This window comes from Dendrobates tinctorius, unplaced genomic scaffold (assembly GCF_039654945.1).
Source record: "Dendrobates tinctorius isolate UK_male_01 unplaced genomic scaffold, ASM3965494v1 ptg000151l, whole genome shotgun sequence".
NCBI classification, from domain to species: Eukaryota; Metazoa; Chordata; class Amphibia; order Anura; family Dendrobatidae; genus Dendrobates; species Dendrobates tinctorius.
In genome coordinates, this window is record NW_027361818.1 from 1,092,114 (window position 1) to 1,117,010 (window position 24,897).

The 24,897-nt window shown below is 35.2% G+C and overlaps 8 non-coding genes across 8 annotated transcripts; all 8 read right to left on the reverse strand.

Moving 5' to 3' along the window:
- Positions 1-678: 678 nt before the first annotated feature.
- TRNAS-UGA (transfer RNA serine (anticodon UGA)) lies at positions 679-760 on the reverse strand. Its single transcript has one exon. It is a non-coding gene; the product is annotated as a tRNA-Ser (tRNA).
- Positions 761-2,355: 1,595 nt separating this feature from the next.
- TRNAS-UGA (transfer RNA serine (anticodon UGA)) lies at positions 2,356-2,437 on the reverse strand. Its single transcript has one exon. It is a non-coding gene; the product is annotated as a tRNA-Ser (tRNA).
- A 3,480-nt stretch (positions 2,438-5,917) lies between these two features.
- On the reverse strand, positions 5,918-5,999 carry TRNAS-UGA (transfer RNA serine (anticodon UGA)). The gene has a single exon. It is a non-coding gene; the product is annotated as a tRNA-Ser (tRNA).
- A 3,483-nt stretch (positions 6,000-9,482) lies between these two features.
- On the reverse strand, positions 9,483-9,564 carry TRNAS-UGA (transfer RNA serine (anticodon UGA)). Its single transcript has one exon. It is a non-coding gene; the product is annotated as a tRNA-Ser (tRNA).
- A 5,122-nt stretch (positions 9,565-14,686) lies between these two features.
- Positions 14,687-14,768, reverse strand: TRNAS-UGA (transfer RNA serine (anticodon UGA)). The gene has a single exon. It is a non-coding gene; the product is annotated as a tRNA-Ser (tRNA).
- A 3,483-nt stretch (positions 14,769-18,251) lies between these two features.
- TRNAS-UGA (transfer RNA serine (anticodon UGA)) lies at positions 18,252-18,333 on the reverse strand. The gene has a single exon. It is a non-coding gene; the product is annotated as a tRNA-Ser (tRNA).
- A 1,596-nt stretch (positions 18,334-19,929) lies between these two features.
- TRNAS-UGA (transfer RNA serine (anticodon UGA)) lies at positions 19,930-20,011 on the reverse strand. Its single transcript has one exon. It is a non-coding gene; the product is annotated as a tRNA-Ser (tRNA).
- A 3,483-nt stretch (positions 20,012-23,494) lies between these two features.
- Positions 23,495-23,576, reverse strand: TRNAS-UGA (transfer RNA serine (anticodon UGA)). Its single transcript has one exon. It is a non-coding gene; the product is annotated as a tRNA-Ser (tRNA).
- Between the last annotated feature and the right edge of the window lie 1,321 nt (positions 23,577-24,897).

The following is a 24,897-nucleotide window of genomic DNA, read 5'->3' on the forward strand; positions in this document are numbered from 1 at the left end:
GAATGGATTGTATATTGAGAAACGCAGAGATTTTGTTGACCACGTGTTTCTAATGGTTAAAATTGTCTTTGGTTTCCGCACACTGTCAGGGAATTAATCTGCATTGTTTTATTATTCCCAGCTTTTACTACATTTTCTTTTCACTAATCTTTCATGTGCAAAATCCAATCTTTCAAAGGTAAAACAATAAACTGTGAACACGATTTCATCCAACATGAAGATTTCAAGTCCATCGTCTTAAAAATGCAGCCATCAAAATATATGGCATTGCTGATGGTTCTCAGTTGTCTTTTTGGAACCAGTTTAAATACTTTCATTGACTTTTTGTTGCTGAAAGAAATTTGGTGTAGAAGATTTCCAGCAAATACATAGATTTCTATTATCTGCAAATGATGTCATCAATATCATGGGGAACATCGAGTAATATTTCTTGAAGTTTTCATACTGCTTAATTTCATTCTTGAGGCAAACATGTTGGAGTTGTCCCATTTTCATATCACTTGGCCCGTTTTAATAATATACTGTATATATTATTTTACTCTTTTCGAGAAGGTCCAAAGTTTTGACCAAGTAAAACACTGCGCTGTTTCATATCACTTGGCCCGTTTTAATAATATACTGTATATATTATTTTACTCTTTTCGAGAAGGTCCAAAGTTTTGACCAAGTAAAACACTGCGCTGTGAACAGGATTTGAACCTGTGCGGGGATACCCCACTGGATTTCAAGTGCAACTCCTTAACCACTCGGCCATCACAGCCAACTGTTGAACAATCTATCAGATGTTTTTGCCATGTGAGCACAGAGGGAAAGCCTGTGAGAAGATTTTGGTCTAAGTTCACCTGAATCTCTACTGAACTACACAGCCATGAGCATGAAAACTAGACTGACTTACTGAAGAGAAAGAAGTGGTCTGAGATCAAAGAGTAGAAGGAGATAAATGGATTGTATATTAAGAAACGCAGTGATTTTGTTGACCACATGTTTCTCATGCTTAAAATTGTGGTTGGACACCGCGCACTGCCAGGGAATTAATCTGCATTTTTTTATTATTCCCAACTTTTACTATATTTTCTTTTCACTAATCTTTCATCAGCAAAATCCAATCTTTTCAAAACTAATACAATAAACTGAACATGATTTCATCCAACATGAAGATTTCAAGTCCATCGTCTTAAAAATGAAGCCATCAAAATATGTGGCATTGCTGATGGTTCTCAGTTGTCTTTTTGGAACCAGTTTAAATACTTTAATTGACATTTTATTGCTGAAAGAAATTTGGTGTAGAGGATTTCCAGCTATCAATACATAGATTTCTATTATCTGCAAATGATGTCATCAATATCATGGGAAACATCTAGTAATATTTTTTTAAGTTTTCATACTTGTTAATTTCAATCTTGAGACAGATTTCGACTCAAACATATTTAGTTGTCCCATTTTCATATGTCTTGGCCCATTTTAATAATATACTGTATATATTATTTTACTCTTTTCGAGAAGGTCCAAAGTTTTGACCAAGTAAAACACTGCACTGTGAACAGGTTTTGAACCTGTGTGGAGATTTGCGGCCATCACAGCCAATTATAGGCTCACTTTATCAGATGTGTTTGCCATGTGAACACAGAGAACAGCCTGTGAGAAGATTTTGGCCTAAGTTCGCATGAATATCTATTGTAGGATACAGCCATGAGCAAGAGAACTTGACTGACTTACTGAAGAGAAAGGAGTGGTCTGAGATCAAAGAGTAGAAGGAGATGAATGGATTGTATATTGAGAAACGCAGAGATTTTGTTGACCACATGTTTCTCATGGTTAAAATTGTCTTTGGTTTCCGCACACTGTCAGGGAATTAATCTGCATTGTTTTATTATTCCCAGCTTCTGCTATATTTTCTTTTCACTAATCTTTCATGTGCAAAATCCAATCTTTTCAAAGGTAAAACAATAAACTGTGAACACGATTTCATTCAACATGAAGATTTCAAGTCCATCGTCTTAAAAATGCAGCCATCAAAATATATGGCATTGCTGATGGTTCTCAGTTGTGTTTTTGGAACCAGTTTAAATACTTTCATTGACTTTTTATTGCTGAAAGAAATTTGGTGTAGAGGATTTCCAGCAACCAATACATAGATTTCTATTATGGGCAATGATGTCATCAATATCATTCGAAAAATGGAGTAACATTTCTTGAAGTTTTCATACTGCTTAATTTCATTCTTGAGGCAGATTTTGAGTCAAACATGTTGGAGTTGTCCCATTTTCATATCACTTGGCCCGTTTTAATAATATACTGTATATATTATTTTACTCTTTTCGAGAAGGTCCAAAGTTTTGACCAAGTAAAACACTGCGCTGTGAACAGGATTTGAACCTGTGCGGGGATACCCCACTGGATTTCAAGTCCAACGCCTTAACCACTCGGCCATCACAGCCAACTGTTGAATAATCTATCAGATGTTTTTGCCATGTGAGCACAGAGGGAAAGCCTGTGAGAAGATTTTGGTCTAAGTTCACCTGAAACTCTACTGAACTACACAGCCATGAGCATGAAAACTAGACTGACTTACTGAAGAGAAAGAAGTGGTCTGAGATCAAAGAGTAGAAGGAGATAAATGGATTGTATATTAAGAAACGCAGTGATTTTGTTGACCACATGTTTCTCATGCTTAAAATTGTGATTGGACACCGCGCACTGCCAGGGAATTAATCTGCATTTTTTTATTATTCCGAACTTTTACTATATTTTCTTTTCACTAATCTTTCATAAGCAAAATCCAATCTTTTCAAAACTAATACAATAAACTGAACATGATTTCATCCAACAAGAAGATTTCAAGTCCATCGTCTTAAAAATGCAGCCATCAAAATATATGGCATTGCTGATGGTTCTCAGTTGTCTTTTTGGAACCAGTTTAAATACTTTAATTGACATTTTATTGCTGAAAGAAATTTGGTGTAGAGGATTTCCAGCTATCAATACATAGATTTCTATTATCTGCAAATGATGTCATCAATATCATGGGAAACATCTAGTAATATTTCTTTAAGTTTTCATACTTGTTAATTTCATTCTTGAGACAGATTTCGACTCAAATATATTTAGTAGTCCCATTTTCATATGTCTTGTCCCATTTTAATAATATACTGTATATATTATTTTTCTCTTTTCGAGAAAGTCCAAAGTTTTGACCAAGTAAAACACTGCACTGTGAACAGGATTTGAACCTGTGTGGGGATTTGCGGCCATCACAGCCAATTATAGGCTCACTTTATCAGATGTGTTTGCCATGTGAACACAGAGAACAGCCTGTGAAAAGATTTTGGCCTAAATTCGCATGAATATCTATTGTAGGATACAGCCATGAGCAAGAGAACTTGACTGACTTACTGAAGAGAAAGGAGTGGTCTGAGATTAACACTAGAACTTCTGTACTCGTGACACCTACTAGAACTACTGAATGTAGTCATTTTGACTACTGACTTGTTTTCGTTATTAGAGTTTCATTTGTGGTTATTTATTAATTATATTTTTTTAATGTATTATTATTGTGAGATCCAACAGTAATGCTTTGGAATGTTTTTTTTATTTATTTTTTTTCATATTTTTCTACAGGAAATAACAAAAGTAAAGTAAGCAAAACAATAATAGACGTTTTAAAATAATTTATTATTAAAGTGCACACATATAAACAACAACTCAAGAACAACAAGCAGAGAAAATGTAAGTGAAGGAGAAGAAAAATGAAAATATGGCGCAGAATCTCAATAAAAACGACCAACCGTTATTATGAAGTACAACCGGTAACTTTCTAAACATTTGTTGATTCGCATTTCAGGCATCGTCTTTCAATTACAGCGGTACATTTCCCACACAAAGACTTATGGCAAGTCATACAATTTCCAACAGATCGATTTATTTTTGCATTTTGCTTTTATCTGGCAAAGTTTTTTTTGAGACATCACATCTGAAGATGTAGCAACTTGAGACATGCCACCCTTTCCCCTAGATACAACATACGGACCACTCAACTCTGTGACAAGCTTTTGCAAAAATGCCTTGCGTGACATTTGTCAGGTGGTCATCTTCTTGTATAATATCCAAGCATTTATACCCGCTAAGTCTAAGGTATTTTCAAATGCGTGAACAGGCCGTCTCCTAGTACCTGTTCTTGTGCTGTATTTGCGTGCCATCTGATCTACTACATCTACTCCATATTTTGTTTCATTATAAAACTTTACAGTTTCTGGAGATTTTTTGGAGATTCAGAAGCAACAAGAACATCGGGATGGACGGAACTCAGAATTATCACATTTTTGGTTGGCTTACCTTGATACACGGTAAGTGTAAAATTATCCTCATTTTTATAGACTTTAGTGCTGTACAACTTTTCTTTCATTGTTTTTATTTCTTTAGGCACTTCTCGTCTTATCTTATTTAGCGTTCCCACGATAGTCGTTCCCTGGCTTTTTAGCTGTTTGGCAAGTTTTACTGATGTAAAATAATTATCGGTGGTTACATTTCGACCTTTTTTCAAAAACGGCTGCAATAGTTTCATGACTACGTGGTCAGCTAAACGGTCATCAGCACGGCGTGAATCATCTTTACCCAGATAAGGGAAGCCATTTACAACATATTTACTATCCTTATCTACAGCTAGCCAAAATTTATGGCCATATTTATCTGGCTTGGAAGGTGTATACTGTGTGAAAGGACACCTGGTTTTGCTTGGAAAAGTTGTTCATCAACCGTAATGTATGGGCCAGGTTTGTAACAAGCAATGCAATTGGCAATAAACCTGTCCCACACAATAGAAAAGAGAGCAAATTTGCCGGTTTGCAGTCTCTGCGATCGATTGGACTTCTCATCAAATCTGAGGTAATGCATAATTTCTACAAAACGGTCCCTAGACATTATCGCTTTGCATAACGGTATTCCCCAGTCATAATCTAACCAGGTAACACGATGAAAATGTGAAAAGTTGACATCTGAATTGAACTAAATCTATATGAACATCAGGGTAAATAAGATACAGTGAAAAAATTATGCACAAAACTTTACAGCAACGTTTAGTGACAAAAGGACAGCAAAATATAGCAGGTAGTCAAAAAGACTACCTTTTAGTAGTTATAGGTGAATGTTGAAATAAATGGGCAATTTTTGCACCTAAATTATTTATTGCCACAAAATCTTTTTTAACATCCTATTTGAGGAAAAGTCACCGAGTCTCAAGCCGGAATTCCAAAAAATGTAGTCACAGAGGAGAAATACATAGTGCGAAGTAGTCAAAATGACTACCTCAGTAGTTCTAGTGTTAAAGAGTAGAAGGAGATGAATGGATTGTATATTGAGAAACGCAGAGATTTTGTTGACCACGTGTTTCTAATGGTTAAAATTGTCTTTGGTTTCCGCACACTGTCAGGGAATTAATCTGCATTGTTTTATTATTCCCAGCTTTTACTACATTTTCTTTTCACTAATCTTTCATGTGCAAAATCCAATCTTTCAAAGGTAAAACAATAAACTGTGAACACGATTTCATCCAACATGAAGATTTCAAGTCCATCGTCTTAAAAATGCAGCCATCAAAATATATGGCATTGCTGATGGTTCTCAGTTGTCTTTTTGGAACCAGTTTAAATACTTTCATTGACTTTTTATTGCTGAAAGAAATTTGGTGTAGAAGATTTCCAGCAAATACATAGATTTCTATTATCTGCAAATGATGTCATCAATATCATGGGGAACATCGAGTAATATTTCTTGAAGTTTTCATACTGCTTAATTTCATTCTTGAGGCAAACATGTTGGAGTTGTCCCATTTTCATATCACTTGGCCCGTTTTAATAATATACTGTATATATTATTTTACTCTTTTCGAGAAGGTCCAAAGTTTTGACCAAGTAAAACACTGCGCTGTGAACAGGATTTGAACCTGTGCGGGGATACCCCATTGGATTTCAAGTCCAACGCCTTAACCACTCGGCCATCACAGCCAACTGTTGAATAATCTATCAGATGTTTTTGCCATGTGAGCACAGAGGGAAAGCCTGTGAGAAGATTTTGGTCTAAGTTCACCTGAATCTCTACTGAACTACACAGCCATGAGCATGAAAACTAGACTGACTTACTGAAGAGAAAGAAGTGGTCTGAGATCAAAGAGTAGAAGGAGATAAATGGATTGTATATTAAGAAACGCAGTGATTTTGTTGACCACATGTTTCTCATGCTTAAAATTGTGGTTGGACACCGCGCACTGCCAGGGAATTAATCTGCATTTTTTTATTATTCCCAACTTTTACTATATTTTCTTTTCACTAATCTTTCATAAGCAAAATCCAATCTTTTCAAAACTAATACAATAAACTGAACATGATTTCATCCAACAAGAAGATTTCAAGTCCATCGTCTTAAAAATGCAGCCATCAAAATATATGGCATTGCTGATGGTTCTCAGTTGTCTTTTTGGAACCAGTTTAAATACTTTAATTGACATTTTATTGCTGAAAGAAATTTGGTGTAGAGGATTTCCAGCTATCAATACATAGATTTCTATTATCTGCAAATGATGTCATCAATATCATGGGAAACATCTAGTAATATTTCTTTAAGTTTTCATACTTGTTAATTTCATTCTTGAGACAGATTTCGACTCAAATATATTTAGTAGTCCCATTTTCATATGTCTTGTCCCATTTTAATAATATACTGTATATATTATTTTACTCTTTTCGAGAAAGTCCAAAGTTTTGACCAAGTAAAACACTGCACTGTGAACAGGATTTGAACCTGTGTGGGGATTTGCGGCCATCACAGCCAATTATAGGCTCACTTTATCAGATGTGTTTGCCATGTGAACACAGAGAACAGCCTGTGAAAAGATTTTGGCCTAAATTCGCATGAATATCTATTGTAGGATACAGCCATGAGCAAGAGAACTTGACTGACTTACTGAAGAGAAAGGAGTGGTCTGAGATTAACACTAGAACTACTGTACTCGTGACACCTACTAGAACTACTGAATGTAGTCATTTTGACTACTGACTTGTTTTCGTTATTAGAGTTTCATTCGTGGTTATTTATTAATTATATTTTTTTAATGTATTATTATTGTGAGATCCAACAGTAATGCTTTGGAATGTTTTTTTTATTTATTTTTTTTCATATTTTTCTACAGGAAATAACAAAAGTAAAGTAAGCAAAACAATAATAGACGTTTTAAAATAATTTATTATTAAAGTGCACACATATAAACAACAACTCAAGAACAACAAGCAGAGAAAATGTAAGTGAAGGAGAAGAAAAATGAAAATATGGCGCAGAATCTCAATAAAAACGACCAACCGTTATTATGAAGTACAACCGGTAACTTTCTAAACATTTGTTGATTCGCATTTCAGGCATCGTCTTTCAATTACAGCGGTACATTGCCCACACAAAGACTTATGGCAAGTCATACAATTTCCAACAGATCGATTTATTTTTGCATTTTGCTTTTATCTGGCAAAGTTTTTTTTGAGACATCACATCTGAAGATGTAGCAACTTGAGACATGCCACCCTTTCCCCTAGATACAACATACGGACCACTCAACTCTGTGACAAGCTTTTGCAAAAATGCCTTGCGTGACATTTGTCAGGTGGTCATCTTCTTGTATAATATCCAAGCATTTATACCCGCTAAGTCTAAGGTATTTTCAAATGCGTGAACAGGCCGTGTCCTAGTACCTGTTCTTGTGCTGTATTTGCGTGCCATCTGATCTACTACATCTACTCCATATTTTGTTTCAATATAAAACTTTACAGTTTCTGGAGATTTTTTGGAGATTCAGAAGCAACAAGAACATCGGGATGGACGGAACTCAGAATTATCACATTTTTGGTTGGCTTACCTTGATACACGGTAAGTGTAAAATTATCCTCATTTTTATAGACTTTAGTGCTGTACAACTTTTCTTTCATTGTTTTTATTTCTTTAGGCACTTCTCGTCTTATCTTATTTAGCGTTCCCACGATAGTCGTTCCCTGGCTTTTTAGCTGTTTGGCAAGTTTTACTGATGTAAAATAATTATCGGTGGTTACATTTCGACCTTTTATCAAAAACGGCTGCAATAGTTTCATGACTACGTGGTCAGCTAAACGGTCATCAGCACGGCGTGAATCATCTTTACCCAGATAAGGGAAGCCATTTACAACATATTTACTATCCTTATCTACAGCTAGCCAAAATTTATGGCCATATTTATCTGGCTTGGAAGGTGTATACTGTGTGAAAGGACACCTGGTTTTGCTTGGAAAAGTTGTTCATCAACCGTAATGTATGGGCCAGGTTTGTAACAAGCAATGCAATTGGCAATAAACCTGTCCCACACAATAGAAAAGAGAGCAAATTTGCCGGTTTGCAGTCTCTGCGATCGATTGGACTTCTCATCAAATCTGAGGTAATGCATAATTTCTACAAAACGGTCCCTAGACATTATCGCTTTGCATAACGGTATTCCCCAGTCATAATCTAACCAGGTAACACGATGAAAATGTGAAAAGTTGACATCTGAATTGAACTAAATCTATATGAACATCAGGGTAAATAAGATACAGTGAAAAAATTATGCACAAAACTTTACAGCAACTTTTAGTGACAAAAGGACAGCAAAATATAGCAGGTAGTCAAAAAGACTACCTTTTAGTAGTTATAGGTGAATGTTGAAATAAATGGGCAATTTTTGCACCTAAATTATTTATTGCCACAAAATCTTTTTTAACATCCTATTTGAGGAAAAGTCACCGAGTCTCAAGCCGGAATTCCAAAAAATGTAGTCACAGAGGAGAAATACATAGTGCGAAGTAGTCAAAATGACTACCTCAGTAGTTCTAGTGTTAAAGAGTAGAAGGAGATGAATGGATTGCATATTGAGAAACGCAGAGATTTTGTTGACCACGTGTTTCTAATGGTTAAAATTGTCTTTGGTTTCCGCACACTGTCAGGGAATTAATCTGCATTGTTTTATTATTCCCAGCTTTTACTACATTTTCTTTTCACTAATCTTTCATGTGCAAAATCCAATCTTTCAAAGGTAAAACAATAAACTGTGAACACGATTTCATCCAACATGAAGATTTCAAGTCCATCGTCTTAAAAATGCAGCCATCAAAATATATGGCATTGCTGATGGTTCTCAGTTGTCTTTTTGGAACCAGTTTAAATGCTTTCATTGACTTTTTATTGCTGAAAGAAATTTGGTGTAGAAGATTTCCAGCAACCAATACATAGATTTCTATTATCTGCAAATGATGTCATCAATATCATGGTGAACATCGAGTAATATTTCTTGAAGTTTTCATACTGCTTAATTTCATTCTTGAGGCAAACATGTTGGAGTTGTCCCATTTTCATATCACTTGGCCCGTTTTAATAATATACTGTATATATTATTTTACTCTTTTCGAGAAGGTCCAAAGTTTTGACCAAGTAAAACACTGCGCTGTGAACAGGATTTGAACCTGTGCGGGGATACCCCACTGGATTTCAAGTCCAACGCCTTAACCACTCGGCCATCACAGCCAACTGTTGAATAATCTATCAGATGTTTTTGCCATGTGAGCACAGAGGGAAAGCCTGTGAGAAGATTTTGGTCTAAGTTCACCTGAATCTCTACTGAACTACACAGCCATGAGCATGAAAACTAGACTGACTTACTGAAGAGAAAGAAGTGGTCTGAGATCAAAGAGTAGAAGGAGATAAATGGATTGTATATTAAGAAACGCAGTGATTTTGTTGACCACATGTTTCTCATGCTTAAAATTGTGGTTGGACACCGCGCACTGCCAGGGAATTAATCTGCATTTTTTTATTATTCCCAACTTTTACTATATTTTCTTTTCACTAATCTTTCATAAGCAAAATCCAATCTTTTCAAAACTAATACAATAAACTGAACATGATTTCATCCAACAAGAAGATTTCAAGTCCATCGTCTTAAAAATGCAGCCATCAAAATATATGGCATTGCTGATGGTTCTCAGTTGTCTTTTTGGAACCAGTTTAAATACTTTAATTGACATTTTATTGCTGAAAGAAATTTGGTGTAGAGGATTTCCAGCTATCAATACATAGATTTCTATTATCTGCAAATGATGTCATCAATATCATGGGAAACATCTAGTAATATTTCTTTAAGTTTTCATACTTGTTAATTTCATTCTTGAGACAGATTTCGACTCAAATATATTTAGTAGTCCCATTTTCATATGTCTTGTCCCATTTTAATAATATACTGTATATATTATTTTACTCTTTTCGAGAAAGTCCAAAGTTTTGACCAAGTAAAACACTGCACTGTGAACAGGATTTGAACCTGTGTGGGGATTTGCGGCCATCACAGCCAATTATAGGCTCACTTTATCAGATGTGTTTGCCATGTGAACACAGAGAACAGCCTGTGAAAAGATTTTGGCCTAAATTCGCATGAATATCTATTGTAGGATACAGCCATGAGCAAGAGAACTTGACTGACTTACTGAAGAGAAAGGAGTGGTCTGAGATTAACACTAGAACTACTGTACTCGTGACACCTACTAGAACTACTGAATGTAGTCATTTTGACTACTGACTTGTTTTCGTTATTAGAGTTTCATTCGTGGTTATTTATTAATTATATTTTTTTAATGTATTATTATTGTGAGATCCAACAGTAATGCTTTGGAATGTTTTTTTTATTTATTTTTTTTCATATTTTTCTACAGGAAATAACAAAAGTAAAGTAAGCAAAACAATAATAGACGTTTTAAAATAATTTATTATTAAAGTGCACACATATAAACAACAACTCAAGAACAACAAGCAGAGAAAATGTAAGTGAAGGAGAAGAAAAATGAAAATATGGCGCAGAATCTCAATAAAAACGACCAACCGTTATTATGAAGTACAACCGGTAACTTTCTAAACATTTGTTGATTCGCATTTCAGGCATCGTCTTTCAATTACAGCGGTACATTTCCCACACAAAGACTTATGGCAAGTCATACAATTTCCAACAGATCGATTTATTTTTGCATTTTGCTTTTATCTGGCAAAGTTTTTTTTGAGACATCACATCTGAAGATGTAGCAACTTGAGACATGCCACCCTTTCCCCTAGATACAACATACGGACCACTCAACTCTGTGACAAGCTTTTGCAAAAATGCCTTGCGTGACATTTGTCAGGTGGTCATCTTCTTGTATAATATCCAAGCATTTATACCCGCTAAGTCTAAGGTATTTTCAAATGCGTGAACAGGCCGTCTCCTAGTACCTGTTCTTGTGCTGTATTTGCGTGCCATCTGATCTACTACATCTACTCCATATTTTGTTTCAATATAAAACTTTACAGTTTCTGGAGATTTTTTGGAGATTCAGAAGCAACAAGAACATCGGGATGGACGGAACTCAGAATTATCACATTTTTGGTTGGCTTACCTTGATACACGGTAAGTGTAAAATTATCCTCATTTTTATAGACTTTAGTGCTGTACAACTTTTCTTTCATTGTTTTTATTTCTTTAGGCACTTCTCGTCTTATCTTATTTAGCGTTCCCATGATAGTCGTTCCCTGGCTTTTTAGCTGTTTGGCAAGTTTTACTGATGTAAAATAATTATCGGTGGTTACATTTCGACCTTTTTTCAAAAACGGCTGCAATAGTTTCATGACTACGTGGTCAGCTAAACGGTCATCAGCACGGCGTGAATCATCTTTACCCAGATAAGGGAAGCCATTTACAACATATTTACTATCCTTATCTACAGCTAGCCAAAATTTATGGCCATATTTATCTGGCTTGGAAGGTGTATACTGTGTGAAAGGACACCTGGTTTTGCTTGGAAAAGTTGTTCATCAACCGTAATGTATGGGCCAGGTTTGTAACAAGCAATGCAATTGGCAATAAACCTGTCCCACACAATAGAAAAGAGAGCAAATTTGCCGGTTTGCAGTCTCTGCGATCGATTGGACTTCTCATCAAATCTGAGGTAATGCATAATTTCTACAAAACGGTCCCTAGACATTATCGCTTTGCATAACGGTATTCCCCAGTCATAATCTAACCAGGTAACACGATGAAAATGTGAAAAGTTGACATCTGAATTGAACTAAATCTATATGAACATCAGGGTAAATAAGATACAGTGAAAAAATTATGCACAAAACTTTACAGCAACTTTTAGTGACAAAAGGACAGCAAAATATAGCAGGTAGTCAAAAAGACTACCTTTTAGTAGTTATAGGTGAATGTTGAAATAAATGGGCAATTTTTGCACCTAAATTATTTATTGCCACAAAATCTTTTTTAACATCCTATTTGAGGAAAAGTCACCGAGTCTCAAGCCGGAATTCCAAAAAATGTAGTCACAGAGGAGAAATACATAGTGCGAAGTAGTCAAAATGACTACCTCAGTAGTTCTAGTGTTAAAGAGTAGAAGGAGATGAATGGATTGTATATTGAGAAACGCAGAGATTTTGTTGACCACGTGTTTCTAATGGTTAAAATTGTCTTTGGTTTCCGCACACTGTCAGGGAATTAATCTGCATTGTTTTATTATTCCCAGCTTTTACTACATTTTCTTTTCACTAATCTTTCATGTGCAAAATCCAATCTTTCAAAGGTAAAACAATAAACTGTGAACACGATTTCATCCAACATGAAGATTTCAAGTCCATCGTCTTAAAAATGCAGCCATCAAAATATATGGCATTGCTGATGGTTCTCAGTTGTCTTTTTGGAACCAGTTTAAATGCTTTCATTGACTTTTTATTGCTGAAAGAAATTTGGTGTAGAAGATTTCCAGCAACCAATACATAGATTTCTATTATCTGCAAATGATGTCATCAATATCATGGGGAACATCGAGTAATATTTCTTGAAGTTTTCATACTGCTTAATTTCATTCTTGAGGCAAACATGTTGGAGTTGTCCCATTTTCATATCACTTGGCCCGTTTTAATAATATACTGTATATATTATTTTACTCTTTTCGAGAAGGTCCAAAGTTTTGACCAAGTAAAACACTGCGCTGTGAACAGTCCAACGCCTTAACCAGTCGTCCATCACAGCCAACTGTTGAATAATCTATCAGATGTTTTTGCCATGTGAGCACAGAGGGAAAGCCTGTGAGAAGATTTTGGTCTAAGTTCACCTGAATCTCTACTGAACTACACAGCCATGAGCATGAAAACTAGACTGACTTACTGAAGAGAAAGAAGTGGTCTGAGATCAAAGAGTAGAAGGAGATAAATGGATTGTATATTAAGAAACGCAGTGATTTTGTTGACCACATGTTTCTCATGCTTAAAATTGTGGTTGGACACCGCGCACTGCCAGGGAATTAATCTCCATTTTTTTATTATTCCCAACTTTTACTATATTTTCTTTTCACTAATCTTTCATAAGCAAAATCCAATCTTTTCAAAACTAATACAATAAACTGAACATGATTTCATCCAACATGAAGATTTCAAGTCCATCGTCTTAAAAATGCAGCCATCAAAATATGTGGCATTGCTGATGGTTCTCAGTTGTCTTTTTGGAACCAGTTTAAATACTTTAATTGACATTTTATTGCTGAAAGAAATTTGGTGTAGAGGATTTCCAGCTATCAATACATAGATTTCTATTATCTGCAAATGATGTCATCAATATCATGGGAAACATCTAGTAATGTTTTTTTCAGTTTTCATACTTGTTAATTTCAATCTTGAGACAGATTTCGACTCAAACATATTTAGTTGTCCCATTTTCATATGTCTTGGCCCATTTTAATAATATACTGTATATATTATTTTACTCTTTTCGAGAAGGTCCAAAGTTTTGACCAAGTAAAACACTGCACTGTGAACAGGTTTTGAACCTGTGTGGAGATTTGCGGCCATCACAGCCAATTATAGGCTCACTTTATCAGATGTGTTTGCCATGTGAACACAGAGAACAGCCTGTGAGAAGATTTTGGCCTAAGTTCGCATGAATATCTATTGTAGGATACAGCCATGAGCAAGAGAACTTGACTGACTTACTGAAGAGAAAGGAGTGGTCTGAGATCAAAGAGTAGAAGGAGATGAATGGATTGTATATTGAGAAACGCAGAGATTTTGTTGACCACATGTTTCTCATGGTTAAAATTGTCTTTGGTTTCCGCACACTGTCAGGGAATTAATCTGCATTGTTTTATTATTCCCAGCTTCTGCTATATTTTCTTTTCACTAATCTTTCATGTGCAAAATCCAATCTTTTCAAAGGTAAAACAATAAACTGTGAACACGATTTCATTCAACATGAAGATTTCAAGTCCATCGTCTTAAAAATGCAGCCATCAAAATATATGGCATTGCTGATGGTTCTCAGTTGTGTTTTTGGAACCAGTTTAAATACTTTCATTGACTTTTTATTGCTGAAAGAAATTTGGTGTAGAGGATTTCCAGCAACCAATACATAGATTTCTATTATGGGCAAATGATGTCATCAATATCATGCGAAAAATGGAGTAACATTTCTTGAAGTTTTCATACTGCTTAACTTCATTCTTGAGGCAGATTTTGAGTCAAACATGTTGGAGTTGTCCCATTTTCATATCACTTGGCCCGTTTTAATAATATACTGTATATATTATTTTACTCTTTTCGAGAAGGTCCAAAGTTTTGACCAAGTAAAACACTGCGCTGTGAACAGGATTTGAACCTGTGCGGGGATACCCCATTGGATTTCAAGTCCAACGCCTTAACCACTCGGCCATCACAGCCAACTGTTGAATAATCTATCAGATATTTTTGCCATGTGAGCACAGAGGGAAAGCCTGTGAGAAGATTTTGGTCTAAGTTCACCTGAAACTCTACTGAACTACACAGCCATGAGCATGAAAACTAGACTGACTTACTGAAGAGAAAGAAGTGGTCTGAGATCAAAGAGTAGAAGGAGATAAATGGATTGTATATTAAGAAACGCAGTGATTTTGTTGACCACATGTTTCTCATGCTTAAAATTGTGGTTTGACACCACGCACTGCCAGGGAATTAATCTGCATTTTTTTATTATTCCGAACTTTTACTATATTTTCTTTTCACTAATCTTTCATAAGCAAAATCCAATCTTTTCAAAACTAATACAATAAACTGAACATGATTTCATCCAACATGAAGATTTCAAGTCCATCGTCTTAAAAATGCAGCCATCAAAATATATGGCATTGCTGATGGTTCTCAGTTGTCTTTTTGGAACCAGTTTAAATACTTTAATTGACATTTTATTGCTGAAAGAAATTTGGTGTAGAGGATTTCCAGCTATCAATACATAGATTTCTATTATCTGCAAATGATGACATCAATATCATGGGAAACATCTAGTAATATTTCTTTAAGTTTTCATACTTGTTAATTTCATTCTTGAGACAGATTTCGACTCAAATATATTTAGTAGTCCCATTTTCATATGTCTTGTCCCATTTTAATAATATACTGTATATATTATTTTACTCTTTTCGAGAAAGTCCAAAGTTTTGACCAAGTAAAACACTGCACTGTGAACAGGATTTGAACCTGTGTGGGGATTTGCGGCCATCACAGCCAATTATAGGCTCACTTTATCAGATGTGTTTGCCATGTGAACACAGAGAACAGCCTGTGAAAAGATTTTGGCCTAAATCCGCATGAATATCTATTGTAGGATACAGCCATGAGCAAGAGAACTTGACTGACTTACTGAAGAGAAAGGAGTGGTCTGAGATTAACACTAGAACTACTGTACTCGTGACACCTACTAGAACTACTGAATGTAGTCATTTTGACTACTGACTTGTTTTCGTTATTAGAGTTTCATTTGTGGTTATTTATTAATTATATTTTTTTAATGTATTATTATTGTGAGATCCAACAGTAATGCTTTGGAATGTTTTTTTTATTTTTTTTTTTTCATATTTTTCTACAGGAAATAACAAAAGTAAAGTAAGCAAAACAATAATAGACGTTTTAAAATAATTTATTATTAAAGTGCACACATATAAACAACAACTCAAGAACAACAAGCAGAGAAAATGTAAGTGAAGGAGAAGAAAAATGAAAATATGGCGCAGAATCTCAATAAAAACGACCAACCGTTATTATGAAGTACAACCGGTAACTTTCTAAACATTTGTTGATTCGCATTTCAGGCATCGTCTTTCAATTACAGCGGTACATTGCCCACACAAAGACTTATGGCAAGTCATACAATTTCCAACAGATCGATTTATTTTTGCATTTTGCTTTTATCTGGCAAAATTTTTTTTGAGACATCACATCTGAAGATGTAGCAACTTGAGACATGCCACCCTTTCCCCTAGATACAACATACGGACCACTCAACTCTGTGACAAGCTTTTGCAAAAATGCCTTGCGTGACATTTGTCAGGTGGTCATCTTCTTGTATAATATCCAAGCATTTATACCCGCTAAGTCTAAGGTATTTTCAAATGCGTGAACAGGCCGTCTCCTAGTACCTGTTCTTGTGCTGTATTTGCGTGCCATCTGATCTACTACATCTACTCCATATTTTGTTTCATTATAAAACTTTACAGTTTCTGGAGATTTTTTGGAGATTCAGAAGCAACAAGAACATCGGGATGGACGGAACTCAGAATTATCACATTTTTGGTTGGCTTACCTTGATACACGGTAAGTGTAAAATTATCCTCATTTTTATAGACTTTAGTGCTGTACAACTTTTCTTTCATTGTTTTTATTTCTTTAGGCACTTCTCGTCTTATCTTATTTAGCGTTCCCACGATAGTCGTTCCCTGGCTTTTTAGCTGTTTGGCAAGTTTTACTGATGTAAAATAATTATCGGTGGTTACATTTCGACCTTTTTTCAAAAACGGCTGCAATAGTTTCATGACTACGTGGTCAGCTAAACGGTCATCAGCACGGCGTGAATCATCTTTACCCAGATAAGGGAAGCCATTTACAACATATTTACTATTCTTATCTACAGCTAGCCAAAATTTATGGCCATATTTATCTGGCTTGGAAGGTGTATACTGTGTGAAAGGACACCTGGTTTTGCTAGGAAAAGTTGTTCATCAACCGTAATGTATGGGCCAGGTTTGTAACAAGCAATGCAATTGGCAATAAACCTGTCCCACACAATAGAAAAGAGAGCAAATTTGCCGGTTTGCAGTCTCTGCGATCGATTGGACTTCTCATCAAATCTGAGGTAATGCATAATTTCTACAAAACGGTCCCTAGACATTATCGCTTTGCATAACGGTATTCCCCAGTCATAATCTAACCAGGTAACACGATGAAAATGTGAAAAGTTGACATCTGAATTGAACTAAATCTATATGAACATCAGGGTAAATAAGATACAGTGAAAAAATTATGCACAAAACTTTACAGCAACTTTTAGTGACAAAAGGACAGCAAAATATAGCAGGTAGTCAAAAAGACTACCTTTTAGTAGTTATAGGTGAATGTTGAAATAAATGGGCAATTTTTGCACCTAAATTATTTATTGCCACAAAATCTTTTTTAACATCCTATTTGAGGAAAAGTCACCGAGTCTCAAGCCGGAATTCCAAAAAATGTAGTCACAGAGGAGAAATACATAGTGCGAAGTAGTCAAAATGACTACCTCAGTAGTTCTAGTGTTAAAGAGTAGAAGGAGATGAATGGATTGTATATTGAGAAATGCAGAGATTTTGTTGACCACGTGTTTCTAATGGTTAAAATTGTCTTTGGTTTCCGCACACTGTCAGGGAATTAATCTGCATTGTTTTATTATTCCCAGCTTTTACTACATTTTCTTTTCACTAATCTTTCATGTGCAAAATCCAATCTTTCAAAGGTAAAACAATAAAATGTGAACACGATTTCATCCAACATGAAGATTTCAAGTCCATCGTCTTAAAAATGCAGCCATCAAAATATATGGCATTGCTGATGGTTCTCAGTTGTCTTTTTGGAACCAGTTTAAATGCTTTCATTGACTTTTTATTGCTGAAAGAAATTTGGTGTAGAAGATTTCCAGCAACCAATACATAGATTTCTATTATCTGCAAATGATGTCATCAATATCATGGGGAACATCGAGTAATATTTCTTGAAGTTTTCATACTGCTTAATTTCATTCTTGAGGCAAACATGTTGGAGTTGTCCCATTTTCATATCACTTGGCCCGTTTTAATAATATACTGTATATATTATTTTACTCTTTTCGAGAAGGTCCAAAGTTTTGACCAAGTAAAACACTGCGCTGTGAACAGGATTTGAACCTGTGCGGGGATACCCCATTGGATTTCAAGTCCAACGCCTTAACCAGTCGTCCATCACAGCCAACTGTTGAATAATCTATCAGATGTTTTTGCCATGTGAGCACAGAGGGAAAGCCTGTGAGAAGATTTTGGTCTAAGTTCACCTGAATCTCTACTGAACTACACAGCCATGAGCATGAAAACTAGACTGACTTACTGAAGAGAAAGAAGTGGTCTGAGATCAAAGAGTAGAAGGAGATAAATGGATTGTATATTAAGAAACGCAGTGATTTTGTTGACCACATGTTTCTCATGCTTAAAATTGTGGTTGGACACCGCGCACTGCCAGGGAATTAATCTCCATTTTTTTATTATTCCCAACTTTTACTATATTTTCTTTTCACTAATCTTTCATAAGCAAAATCCAATCTTTTCAAAACTAATACAATAAACTGAACATGATTTCATCCAACATGAAGATTTCAAGTCCATCGTCTTAAAAATGCAGCCATCAAAATATGTGGCATTGCTGATGGTTCTCAGTTGTCTTTTTGGAACCAGTTTAAATACTTTAATTGACATTTTATTGCTGAAAGAAATTTGGTGTAGAGGATTTCCAGCTATCAATACATAGATTTCTATTATCTGCAAATGATGTCATCAATATCATGGGAAACATCTAGTAATGTTTTTTTCAGTTTTCATACTTGTTAATTTCAATCTTGAGACAGATTTCGACTCAAACATATTTAGTTGTCCCATTTTCATATGTCTTGGCCCATTTTAATAATATACTGTATATATTATTTTACTCTTTTCGAGAAGGTCCAAAGTTTTGACCAAGTAAAACACTGCACTGTGAACAGGTTTTGAACCTGTGTGGAGATTTGCGGCCATCACAGCCAATTATAGGCTCACTTTATCAGATGTGTTTGCCATGTGAACACAGAGAACAGCCTGTGAGAAGATTTTGGCCTAAGTTCGCATGAATATCTATTGTAGGATACAGCCATGAGCAAGAGAACTTGACTGACTTACTGAAGAGAAAGGAGTGGTCTGAGATCAAAGAGTAGAACGAGATGAATGGATTGTATATTGAGAAACGCAGAGATTTTGTTGACCACATGTTTCTCATGGTTAAAATTGTCTTTGGTTTCCGCACACTGTCAGGGAATTAATCTGCATTGTTTTATTATTCCCAGTTTCTGCTATATTTTCTTTTCACTAATCTTTCATGTGCAAAATCCAATCTTTTCAAAGGTAAAACAATAAACTGTGAACACGATTTCATTCAACATGAAGATTTCAAGTCCATCGTCTTAAAAATGCAGCCATCAAAATATATGGCATTGCTGATGGTTCTCAGTTGTGTTTTTGGAACCAGTTTAAATACTTTCATTGACTTTTTATTGCTGAAAGAAATTTGGTGTAGAGGATTTCCAGCAACCAATACATAGATTTCTATTATGGGCAAATGATGTCATCAATATCATGCGAAAAATGTAGTAACATTTCTTGAAGTTTTCATACTGCTTAATTTCATTCTTGAGGCAGATTTTGAGTCAAACATGTTGGAGTTGTCCCATTTTCATATCACTTGGCCCGTTTTAATAATATACTGTATATATTATTTTACTCTTTTCGAGAAGGTCCAAAGTTTTGACCAAGTAAAACACTGCGCTGTGAACAGGATTTGAACCTGTGCGGGGATACCCCATTGGATTTCAAGTCCAACGCCTTAACCACTCGGCCATCACAGCCAACTGTTGAATAATCTATCAGATGTTTTTGCCATGTGAGCACAGAGGGAAAGCCTGTGAGAAGATTTTGGTCTAAGTTCACCTGAAACTCTACTGAACTACACAGCCATGAGCATGAAAACTAGACTGACTTACTGAAGAGAAAGAAGTGGTCTGAGATCAAAGAGTAGAAGGAGATAAATGGATTGTATATTAAGAAACGCAGTGATTTTGTTGACCACATGTTTCTCATGCTTAAAATTGTGGTTGGACACCGCGCACTGCCAGGGAATTAATCTGCATTTTTTTATTATTCCGAACTTTTACTATATTTTCTTTTCACTAATCTTTCATAAGCAAAATCCAATCTTTTCAAAACTAATACAATAAACTGAACATGATTTCATCCAACAAGAAGATTTCAAGTCCATCGTCTTAAAAATGCAGCCATCAAAATATATGGCATTGCTGATGGTTCTCAGTTGTCTTTTTGGAACCAGTTTAAATACTTTAATTGACATTTTATTGCTGAAAGAAATTTGGTGTAGAGGATTTCCAGCTATCAATACATAGATTTCTATTATCTGCAAATGATGTCATCAATATCATGGGAAACATCTAGTAATATTTCTTTAAGTTTTCATACTTGTTAATTTCATTCTTGAGACAGATTTCGACTCAAATATATTTAGTAGTCCCATTTTCATATGTCTTGTCCCATTTTAATAATATACTGTATATATTATTTTACTCTTTTCGAGAAAGTCCAAAGTTTTGACCAAGTAAAACACTGCACTGTGAACAGGATTTGAACCTGTGTGGGGATTTGCGGCCATCACAGCCAATTATAGGCTCACTTTATCAGATGTGTTTGCCATGTGAACACAGAGAACAGCCTGTGAAAAGATTTTGGCCTAAATTCGCATGAATATCTATTGTAGGATACAGCCATGAGCAAGAGAACTTGACTGACTTACTGAAGAGAAAGGAGTGGTCTGAGATTAACACTAGAACTACTGTACTCGTGACACCTACTAGAACTACTGAATGTAGTCATTTTGACTACTGACTTGTTTTCGTTATTAGAGTTTCATTTGTGGTTATTTATTAATTATATTTTTTTAATGTATTATCATTGTGAGATCCAACAGTAATGCTTTGGAATGTTTTTTTTATTTTTTTTTTTTCATATTTTTCTACAGGAAATAACAAAAGTAAAGTAAGCAAAACAATAATAGACGTTTTAAAATAATTTATTATTAAAGTGCACACATATAAACAACAACTCAAGAACAACAAGCAGAGAAAATGTAAGTGAAGGAGAAGAAAAATGAAAATATGGCGCAGAATCTCAATAAAAACGACCAACCGTTATTATGAAGTACAACCGGTAACTTTCTAAACATTTGTTGATTCGCATTTCAGGCATCGTCTTTCAATTACAGCGGTACATTGCCCACACAAAGACTTATGGCAAGTCATACAATTTCCAACAGATCGATTTATTTTTGCATTTTGCTTTTATCTGGCAAAATTTTTTTTGAGACATCACATCTGAAGATGTAGCAACTTGAAACATGCCACCCTTTCCCCTAGATACAACATACGGACCACTCAACTCTGTGACAAGCTTTTGCAAAAATGCCTTGCGTGACATTTGTCAGGTGGTCATCTTCTTGTATAATATCCAAGCATTTATACCCGCTAAGTCTAAGGTATTTTCAAATGCGTGAACAGGCCATCTCCTAGTACCTGTTCTTGTGCTGTATTTGCGTGCCATCTGATCTACTACATCTACTCCATATTTTGTTTCATTATAAAACTTTACAGTTTCTGGAGATTTTTTGGAGATTCAGAAGCAACAAGAACATCGGGATGGACGGAACTCAGAATTATCACATTTTTGGTTGGCTTACCTTGATACACGGTAAGTGTAAAATTATCCTCATTTTTATAGACTTTAGTGCTGTACAACTTTTCTTTCATTGTTTTTATTTCTTTAGGCACTTCTCGTCTTATCTTATTTAGCGTTCCCACGATAGTCGTTCCCTGGCTTTTTAGCTGTTTGGCAAGTTTTACTGATGTAAAATAATTATCGGTGGTTACATTTCGACCTTTTTTCAAAAACGGCTGCAATAGTTTCATGACTACGTGGTCAGCTAAACGGTCATCAGCACGGCGTGAATCATCTTTACCCAGATAAGGGAAGCCATTTACAACATATTTACTATCCTTATCTACAGCTAGCCAAAATTTATGGCCATATTTATCTGGCTTGGAAGGTGTATACTGTGTGAAAGGACACCTGGTTTTGCTTGGAAAAGTTGTTCATCAACCGTAATGTATGGGCCAGGTTTGTAACAAGCAATGCAATTGGCAATAAACCTGTCCCACACAATAGAAAAGAGAGCAAATTTGCCGGTTTGCAGTCTCTGCGATCGATTGGACTTCTCATCAAATCTGAGGTAATGCATAATTTCTACAAAACGGTCCCTAGACATTATCGCTTTGCATAACGGTATTCCCCAGTCATAATCTAACCAGGTAACACGATGAAAATGTGAAAAGTTGACATCTGAATTGAACTAAATCTATATGAACATCAGGGTAAATAAGATACAGTGAAAAAATTATGCACAAAACTTTACAGCAACTTTTAGTGACAAAAGGACAGCAAAATATAGCAGGTAGTCAAAAAGACTACCTTTTAGTAGTTATAGGTGAATGTTGAAATAAATGGGCAATTTTTGCACCTAAATTATTTATTGCCACAAAATCTTTTTTAACATCCTATTTGAGGAAAAGTCACCGAGTCTCAAGCCGGAATTCCAAAAAATGTAGTCACAGAGGAGAAATACATAGTGCGAAGTAGTCAAAATGACTACCTCAGTAGTTCTAGTGTTAAAGAGTAGAAGGAGATGAATGGATTGTATATTGAGAAACGCAGAGATTTTGTTGACCACGTGTTTCTAATGGTTAAAATTGTCTTTGGTTTCCGCACACTGTCAGGGAATTAATCTGCATTGTTATATTATTCCCAGCTTTTACTACATTTTCTTTTCACTAATCTTTCATGTGCAAAATCCAATCTTTCAAAGGTAAAACAATAAACTGTGAACACGATTTCATCCAACATGAAGATTTCAAGTCCATCGTCTTAAAAATGCAGCCATCAAAATATATGGCATTGCTGATGGTTCTCAGTTGTCTTTTTGGAACCAGTTTAAATACTTTCATTGAATTTTTATTGCTGAAAGAAATTTGGTGTAGAGGATTTCCAGCAACCAATACATAGATTTCTATTATCTGCAAATGATGTCATCAATATCATGGGGAACATGGAGTAATACTTCTTGAAGTTTTCATACTGCTTAATTTCATTCTTGAGGCAAACATGTTGGAGTTGTCCCATTTTCATATCACTTGGCCCGTTTTAATAATATACTGTATATATTATTTTACTCTTTTCGAGAAGGTCCAAAGTTTTGACCAAGTAAAACACTGCGCTGTGAACAGGATTTGAACCTGTGCAGGGATACCCCATTGGATTTCAAGTCCAACGCCTTAACCAGTCAGCCATCACAGCCAACTGTTGAATAATCTATCAGATGTTTTTGCCATGTGAGCACAGAGGGAAAGCCTGTGAGAAGATTTTGGTCTAAGTTCACCTGAATCTCTACTGAACTACACAGCCATGAGCATGAAAACTAGACTGACTTACTGAAGAGAAAGAAGTGGTCTGAGATCAAAGAGTAGAAGGAGATAAATGGATTGTATATTAAGAAACGCAGTGATTTTGTTGACCACATGTTTCTCATGCTTAAAATTGTGGTTGGACACCGCGCACTGCCAGGGAATTAATCTGCATTTTTTTATTATTCCCAACTTTTACTATATTTTCTTTTCACTAATCTTTCATAAGCAAAATCCAATCTTTTCAAAACTAATACAATAAACTGAACATGATTTCATCCAACATGAAGACTTCAAGTCCATCGTCTTAAAAATGCAGCCATCAAAATATGTGGCATTGCTGATGGTTCTCAGTTGTCTTTTTGGAACCAGTTTAAATACTTTAATTGACATTTTATTGCTGAAAGAAATTTGGTGTTTCCAGCTATCAATACATAGATTTCTATTATCTGCAAATGATGTCATCAATATCATGGGAAACATCTAGTAATATTTTTTTTAAGTTTTCATACTTGTTAATTTCAATCTTGAGACAGATTTCGACTCAAACATATTTAGTTGTCCCATTTTCATATGTCTTGGCCCATTTTAATAATATACTGTATATATTATTTTACTCTTTTCGAGAAGGTCCAAAGTTTTGACCAAGTAAAACACTGCACTGTGAACAGGATTTGAATCTGTGTCAGGATTTGCGGCCATCACAGCCAATTATAGGCTCACTTTATCAGATGTGTTTGCCATGTGAACACAGAGAACATCCTGTGAAAAGATTTTGTCCTAAATTCGCAAGAATATCTATTGTAGGATACAGCCATGAGCAAGAGCACTTGACTGACTTACTGAAGAGAAAGGAGTGGTCTGAGATTAAAGAGTAGAAGGAGATGAATGGATTGTATATTGAGAAACGCAGAGATTTTGTTGACCACGTGTTTCTCATGGTTAAAATTGTCTTTGGTTTCCGCACACTGTCAGGGAATTAATCTGCATTGTTTTATTATTCCCAGCTTTTACTATATTTTCTTTTCACTAATCTTTCATGTGCAAAATCCAATCTTTTCAAAGGTAAAACAATAAACTGTGAACACGATTTCATACAACATGAAGATTTCAAGTCCATCGTCTTAAAAATGCAGCCATCAAAATATATGGCATTGTTGATGGTTCTCAGTTGTCTTTTTGGAACCAGTTTAAAAACTTTCATTGACTTTTTA